At 49.0% G+C, this 8,584-nt stretch overlaps 1 protein-coding gene across 2 annotated transcripts in view; it reads right to left on the bottom strand.

Annotated features, from left to right (window-relative positions):
- Nucleotides 1–1,657: 1,657 nt before the first annotated feature.
- LOC123646284 (spermatid perinuclear RNA binding protein) overlaps nt 1,658–8,584 on the bottom strand; it is a 130,639-nt gene continuing 123,712 nt past the window's right edge. For both annotated transcript variants that reach the window (XR_006737855.1, XR_006737857.1), the window contains one exon: nt 1,658–7,255. The gene's annotated coding sequence lies outside the window, so the exon portion shown is untranslated. The remainder of the gene's footprint in view (nt 7,256–8,584) is intronic.

Below are 8,584 nucleotides of genomic sequence, written 5' to 3'. Positions count from 1 at the left end.
GTACCAGCCCCAAAATCTCCACTCCTGTTCTGAATTCTAAGTCCTAAAAGCAGGAGGTGAGCCGTGAGTGAAGTGAAGAAAAGGGCCCAGAACACAACTCCCAGGTCTGTACTGACCTAACACCACCTATGAAACTAGAGCCTATGCAGAGGGTAACACAGTAAATGACGATGGGCCCTCGTGGCCTGGGAGAGTCATTCCACTGCTCAGAGAAAGGCCTGATTCTGACATTGGGATTTAAATCCTCTTCTAAAAGATTAATTTGGGGGTGATGAAAGAACAGGGAGCTGGAGAAGTGGACATGAAGCCTGGAACCACCCAGAACGGCTGAGGCACTCACTCCCAGAACAACAGGCCTGAGCCCCAGCCTCCCCCGGCCTTAACATGACCATGTGGGCAGCAGGTAGGTACAAACTGTCATCGCACTTCACTGTAAGCAACACGTGGAAACTTGGGGTTCAGGCCATGATCTTAGGGGCACATCACACCACCTTTCCAAGTTCTATTCCTTCTCTGTACTGTACCGGTTCAATGCCTGTCTCACGGGGATTGCTGAGCTTGCCTGTGAAGCTACTGACTCTTCTTACGGGTTCTTCTTCCTCTAGTTGTTAACTGTTGTTACTCCCAGATTTGAAAATGAAGGTGAAAGGCTCGCCTGAGGCTGCACCGTCTGGGAGTTCAGTCTCTCCTACCTTGTAGCACTTCCACCTTCTCCTCCAGGGCCCAAGAGCAAGAAAAACAATGCTCCCTCCTTCCTCTCCCCCAGTTCCACCTCAGCAATCTGTCTCCTGTGGACTGAGCCTTGTGCCAGTTGTGGACAAGAAAGTCTGGCTACCCCTCAACCTCAGAAAGGCAAATCTGGGAACGAGGATGGAAACAGCAGAGGGCTGGCCCAGCCAGCTTTTCTTCCACTGATTTTTAGTATGGTTGTAGACCCAGACCGATGGTGAGTGGGGAGAAGGTAGAGCCCTGAGTTACAAAGTGAGGCAAAAACCCCACACAGCTCTCCACTTACCTGGAGGTGGCCTGGCTCCCTCCCAGACCACCACCCTGGGAGGGTGACACCTTCCTTGTCCTCGTTTCTCCAGGTGGGCTCTCCAAGTTGCCATGGCAGCTCCATTGCAGAAACTTCACAGGGAGGCTGGCAGCAGGAGCATGACGAAGAACTTCAGGTTTGGATTCCAATTGCTGCCACCATCTAGAAACTACACCCTTAATTAAGCAGGGCCCTTTGACTCAGAGCCTCAGTTTCCTGATCTGTAATGTCTGGGTATTGCCAACCCCTGGAACAGGTATGAGGATTAAGAGTGAGGTTTGTGAAAAGCACCTGGTAGATTCTGAGGTTTGAGATTCGGCACTCAATGTACATAGCTTACTCCTCTCCGTGCCAAGCTGCCAGGTTAAAGTTTCATGATGAGTAAACTTTTTGCACTATTTACAGAGAAGGACCACAGACAGGAGCATAAATGAGGACTTGGACCCACCCCGCAAACCACTGGCCATTATCAGGAGCCATGTTGCTCCCCTTCAAGCTTTCTCGGCCCCTGTAACATGTACTGAGCGTCTTAGGTTCAAGTGCAGGCCCCCCCTCTCCTGCACTTTTCATCAAAGCCAGATCCTTCACTTTAACAGAGTGGGTTCTGCACAAAACAGCCCATTACTGTTTAAGACAGAAGCATTTTTATTCATCCAAATGGGGAAAATGCAACATGTCAGGGCATTACAGACAAACTGCAGCAGCCAGACAAGAGGGTCAGTCTATGGCAGAGTCCAACATACTCGGCACGAAGAAGCCACAGTGGGTGCTGCCTGCAGAAGTCGGGGCAGCAGGGTCCCTTTGGATGAAGGCCAGGCATCTCTGGGCGAGGCACTGGTGACAGTCCACATATGCAGGCTGCTGCTTCAACCACGCCGAAGGTTTAAAGTTCGGAGTCCTACATGTAATCATTGCCCCACAGAGGAAGGACAATCCATGGTGGTCACGGTTTCCAATGTTTTTTAACATACTAATACACAACAAAGTTATTGCCAAGGACTTTGCACTGCAAATTATACTATTTACACTTGTGTATTCAGGAAAACACAGTAAATAGCTACATGATAGATATTTTAAATAGATTCCTAGAAACTAACTTGGCCATCACCAGACCACAGTAAGCTACGGCCAGGAGTCCCATGTCATGTACATACCGTGCAGCAGGGAAAGGTTTTCTATCCACAACTGTGCTTCTCTGTGCCTGCACCCCCAGCCCTGGGGCCCAGGAAGGGCTAAAACTCAACAGGGCCACCTTATTCCTTAGTGCGAGTGAAGCCAGCTGTCAAACAGGACTTCAGCTCTAGACTGGCTGCACTTCCCATCTCCTTCCCGGAGGGAAGCAAGTCCCACAGGCCCTGCTCCTCCAGGAATGCTACGTAGCAGCTAGACCAGGATGCGCAGGCAGGAAGCCATTGGTCTGAGCCTCAGCCCAAGCCCATCAGCCTCGCTGTTCCTGGAAGCGCACTTGTCCTAATCACAGCTACCTCAGGAGACCTGTCTTCTAAAGAAGTGACAGGGCCCAACCAGCCACTTAAAGAAACCAAAGGTTAAGCACAACAGGCCAGAAAGGTGGGTCCAGGGTGAAAGGCCTGCCCGCGTTCAAAGACGCTCTGGGGAAACCAGGACGAACACTGCTAGAGGCTAACGTGTATGGTATCTGCCCAAGGAAGCAACAGCAGCAGGGGGTTTCCCTGGCCCAGCGTTCACTTTGCCTTCCTAGCCCTGGAATGCTGGAAAGGAAGTCCCGCTGGAGATGGGAGAGCCAGAGCCACCGTCATTCCTGGCAGACGCAGAGTGAGCCCTGGGCGGGGCTTGAGGACGCCTGCGATACGGCTTCCTGGCAGAGTTTCTAAAAAAGAGCCTCCTCTCCAGGAAAGGTAGTGAAGGGTAGTAAGCACCTCTCACATAGCCAGGGCAGGTCCCGTCGCTGAGAAGCTGCCATATTAAGTGAGCAAAGGGAAAAACAGCACTGAGCACCCCCAAGAAGGGGGCGCCCAGAGGAAACGTCACCTGACTGCAGAGGCCATCAGTGCTAGGAGGAGGGATAGTCTAATGGTGGCACTTCTGGCCTAGTATCAGGTGACAAGTATTTCTGGAACTAGGCCTTGCCTGGCTACTTCCAAATCATACCTCAGGGGTCGGTAAGATGTCCACAAAAGGAGGCTTGGAAGTGACAAACGTTTAAAGGAAACAGGTGTCTTACCACCGACCCACCAAACCAAAATTCCAAAAGGGTAGAGAGCACAAGCTGCCCGGAGGAGGGGAAAGGGGGCTGGAAACGTAAAACAACTGTCTAAATTACAGCTGAAGGAGGAACTTCTTACAGTCTTCCTAGCTACCTAAAACTCTTACTCCTATTCTTGATTCATTTCCATGAACAATAAACAAAACAAAAACCCTGACTCTTAGGAGCCACAGAATCATTTAGGTTGGAGTCAAAAAGACTTTCTGACCATCATCTGTTTCCCTAAGCAGAAGAACAAGTCAGATGGCAACGAGTCTGTGCCTGTATGTGACTGTGGTGCCCGACAGACTGGCACTGTCCTGTGAGACTGGAGCCTCAGCACAGGACTCGCTGCCAGAGGAAAGGCCACATCTGGCATCACAGCCGGGGACAGACTGCACTTTCTTTACCAAACCCAGGGCCCACTCCACTTGGCCAGGCTCGAGTTTGTTACTTTCCCTTCCATAAACCCAGAAGCTCATCTAGAAAATGCAAGGAGCGCTCCTTCTCGGAGATAAGAATTTACACACCTGTGGGAGCTATGATCATACCACTGCACTCTAGCCACGTTGACAGAGTGAGACTCTTCTCAAAACAAACAAACAAAAAAAACAACAAAGTTTGTACCGTCCCACTAGCTAACTAGTTCCACAAATGCTGAATCCAATGAGTTTTTGCTCTTGCCCAGGTTTAAAAAAAGATGATCGTTCTGGAAAGCAGAAGGCCTCCATATAAACGAACACCCGGCACCAGCTACTCTCCTCCCTGCAGAGCCCAGCCAAGCAGAACTTCATGGTCAAGATGCTGACTGACAGGCCGCAAACTTCTCCACCCATTACCAATGGAGAGTCTTCCCAGAGAGCACCAGCACAAGAGAGCTGGGCCCACCAAAGCCCAGACAGCCCTCACGACGTTCTAACTCCCCTCTGCACCTGGTCGGCATCTTCCTCCCTTCCTCCACCTGGCCCAGCTTGGTCAGAGGCACCCCTGTTCTCTACATCACCCTACTGCACAGCGGTCTGGGAGGAGTGCTCTGACAGATCCCCTCCCCCTGGTGGGCACCACTGTTCCCTGGCCTAGGGATGGGTGCCGTCAGCTCCCTACCCTCAGTCTGGCATAGGAGCCTGGCCTATGAGGAGACTCCATTCCTGTCCCTCCCTTACCTGGGCATTTGCAACAGCCTCTTCCTCATCAGCCCTCCTGACTCTGGTCGTTGGCCATCCAACTGTCCAAGTCATCCCTCCAGAATTCTCTCACCATATTGGATGATGGTAATCACTGAAGGGCACAGCATTCAGGGCCTTTCATGAGGTGGCTGTAAACTGTGCACACCCCAAGTGGGCTGGCCTCCCCTCCTAAGGTCCCCTCCCCACTCACCTACTAGGCAAACCCTTGTCCAGCTTCATGAGAAGCCTGGGTCACTTCTGTCGGTGCCCCTATAACTCTTCATAAGTTACTCAACTCTAAGCACGTCTCTTCCTGTGACCACCAGTCAGTCTCTTCAGAGGCCTGGCTCCTTTCCTTGACTGGGTGGGAGACCTCGGACTGGGCCTGCTATGGCCCATCCCAGGGCCAGTAAGTAACATCCCAATCAGACCTGCTAGAGCGTTTCTCTCACCACAGAAAATGACTCTTACTTTGTCCAAATCCCCTGGGCATCTTTCTCCCCCTTCCTGTACACTCCATCTGGGTCAGTGGTTTCACTTTCTACTCAGTTGTCTAAGCTGAAAATCTTGGCAGTTTCTCCGACTTCTCCTTCTCCCCCAACACAGAGCCTGGTAAAAAAGCAGCAGGTGACAGTGACTATTTTCTCAATAAATCCATGTGCCCAAGAAGCAAGAAGTGGTCTTGGTAATGTCAGCAATCACATCAGAGTTCAGTCCAAACTGACATCTCATGGAGGAATTTCCTCTTCGCTGTCCAAACAACTGGCTTCTTGCTTGGAAAGAAGCCAGGCTTCTTGCCTGGAAACACGGAGCTCACTTCTGCCATCACCTGTGCTCCCAAGGCAGCTCTATCATCATAGGAGGCAGACTTTAGCTCAAACTGCCTAACTGGCTTCCCCTATGTGTCATTACCCTCTGGAACCACATACAATAAGTAAATATAATCTCATAAAAGAGCTGATGGAAGTATCCATGTTCTCCCCAGGTCTCCCTTCACTAGCCTCAAACATCCTCACCGTTTAATCTCATTTAAAGGTGCCTTCAGCTTTCCTGAGTTCCTCAGGTGTAACTTCCACAAGTTTTTTACCTCCCAGGTGATGCCTATCGTATACTGCAGCCTCCAAGAGCGTAAGAGATTTTAGAAAGCTGACCAACTTCTGAGACCATCTATATGAGGGAAGGATTCAAGGAGATCCTAGCATCAGAAAGGAGATTCTGCCACTTAAAGCTCTGGAAGGTGTGTTACTGTGATGGGGACCCCTTTGGATAGAGCACACGTTGAAGGTCTAGCCAAGAATGGATGACAGGCAACAACTAAAATGCGGATGAGGCTGAACATAAAAAGCACATTTCTAGCTGCCCGTGCCCTCCCCTCCTTCCAACCCGAGTAGCTCACCAAATGGCAGTTATTGAATTTGCGCTTTACCGTAGTGTTCAGTTAAGGTACAAAAAGGTGGTCTGTGGAAATAGACCCAGTTATGCAGCTGACAAAAGAACAGGCTGACCAGCCCAGGGGCGACTGGTTGGTCACCTTGCCCAGGAACAAACTAACAGTTCTTCCAAAGGAACCAGAGAAAGAATGAGCCTGGAAAGTCTGGATTTGGGGGAGACCAGGGAAGGGTCAGGGAGAGGTGGGCTGGTTTTTGCTTGTTTTATTTCAAGCCACACAGGATATAGGCCAGAAGCTTAGAAGAAAGGTGAGTAGAATGCATCAGAGAGAGGAGATGACACTGTTGCCAAATGGTCTTGGAAAACAGGACAGACATCAGTCTAGACTAGTACTACAAACCACAAGTATTGGGCACCGTGCTGTCAGAATATGTGGGCTCTGCCACTTTACAGCTATCTAATTTGTGGCAAATCACTTTACACCTCCATTTCCTCATCCTAGATCCCACAATTTTGGTGGCGTTCAAAACTGATCCCTAAGAAAGGGCTTCTGTTAACTGTAAAAACAGTATAAGAAATGTTATTTCTTCTATGTGGTTAGGAGCTACAGTGTTTTGCCACAAACAAGTGGGGTGGTTTGCAGCGATCTCTGGGCTTCAATTTCCCTGTCTGCAGGGCAGAGTGGGAACAATCATCCATTCACTGCTATTCCTCCAAGGTTCCACCAATAGAGCAGGAAATGAAATAATGAATGGGAAAGGGCTTCACAGAATGTTATGTTCCACAAAGGCTGGGCGCTCATTCTCCCTCACACATATCAGTGCTGTAGAACTTGACAACCAGTTTCAAAGAAGGTTCCTTCTTCCTGCTCCCCTCCAGAATCATGGCAGGGTGCTCAGAAAAAACGGTAGCTGCCAAGGAAGATGATGACTTGGGTGGGTGAGGACTATCTTTCCCTGAAGAGCATTCTGTATCCATCCCCACACGTTCCAACCCCTAAGCAGAGACCCAGCTGGCATTAATCAGCAAAGGAGCTGGGAAGTGGTCTGCAACAGTGGGAGAATCAAACACATTCAGCAGAGTGACTTGCATGCCACAATTTAGAGACCCCAAAGCCATCTAAGCAGGGCTCAATATGCATGGGCCATACTTAGAGGGAAGATGGCAAACTCCAAGAGGGGATCCTGCCCTGAAGCCTGCTCTGAGGCAAACTCCTGGCAGTGAGAACTGGCCTCTGCAATCTGCCACTTGCCCATCTCTGCCAAGTATTTGCCCGGGGACACCTCCCTGCACTTACACCCCATACCTGGGCTGCTGCCCATTCATGCCTCTATTCCTTGTACCAAATGAGCCAAAGCCTCATTGGCCTGCCTTCGGAGTCTGGCTTTAATTTTTTAAGACATCTCCATCACTTATCTCAGGCCAGCAGACAGCATGCACCTAGAAAACATAAGCTAAGTGAAAACATGTACCTCAGTTTCTCATTGATAGTCAAACAGAAAAATGAGCTTTACATACAAAAGTTTTCTCTGTTTATATAACCACTCTGCAGTCTTTCAGTCTGTCTTTCCAGTTTGTCAGACAATTCTTCACAATTAAAGAACATATCCCTGTTTTAGGCCAGGATACCTAGTCTGGAACAATCTCAAGTCAGAGGCTCTAGATTCCAGCACAGTCTGTCCCTTTCACCCCCAGCCTTTTTAATCCATAGCATGGTGGAGTAATAAGAGGCTTTGGCATTAGAAATACCTGGGTTTCATTCCTGACTCTAGCACTTAACTTTGAGCATCAGTGTTTTTGTTTTGTTTTTTTGTTTATTTGTTTATAAAATAGGGATAATACCACATCCAAGAAGGTGGTTTGGAAAATTAAGAGGACTGTCCAACTGCCTGGTACACGTGAGATGCCAACGTTGGCATTTCTCTTCCTTCCTCTCACCCATTCCTGCTCTTTCATCTACTGCTGCCCACAGCCCAAAATGACCTAAACTGAAGGCTACTGATAACTTCATTATCTGGGGCATTTAGCTAACTGACACTTAAATGCAGAGACCATCTGTCCAAACTGTACAAAGGGATCAAGGTAGGAGAACCTAAAACAAAGCAGACAGAGACTGAGCTTCTTGAACCTGCTAAGACAACGTCCTAACAGCAGCCAAGCTAATCCTATCCCCTCCTGCTGGTCAAACAGCAGTAGAAAAAGATAACTCTGGACCATATATCCCCAGCCACAGGGTATGCTAATCAGACATACTGAAGCTGTCTGGGCAGACGGTGGCAATCTTCACCCTACCCACCAGGAGGGGCAGCATAGTTCATTTGCAAAAATACCAAAGTCCTGCCAAGGGAGACCAAGACCCTCCTTGGAAGGAGCAAGTAATGAGGATGTTAACAACCAATTGGTCAAGGCAAAAAAAAAAAAAAAAAGTCTTCCCTCAATGTTGGCTGAATGAGGCAAAGATGCCAGCAAACAGCCTTAGCTGTTCAGAATCAGGTGATTTCTGCCATGACATTAAGTTATACAAATATCTCTTAGATTTAATAAAAACCTCCTGACTACAAATCTAGATGCAAATCTATCTTATTTACCTCCTTAAAGGTAATGCTCAGTCCTTGTCTACACACGGTTTTTCAGAAGTTTTTGAGTACTTCAGAGCTCAACCTGTGTTCCCCACTTAGCTCGCCTCTTACTAACAGGCAGGGACACATGTGCCCACCTTTCTTCAGAGGCTCCTGAAGCCTTTGTAGATACATTTGAGACCAGAATGGA

This window comes from Lemur catta, chromosome 10 (genome assembly GCF_020740605.2).
Source record: "Lemur catta isolate mLemCat1 chromosome 10, mLemCat1.pri, whole genome shotgun sequence".
NCBI lineage: Eukaryota > Metazoa > Chordata > Mammalia > Primates > Lemuridae > Lemur > Lemur catta.
Note: the sequence above shows the minus strand (reverse complement) of the source record. Positions and strands in the feature narration are given on the sequence as shown.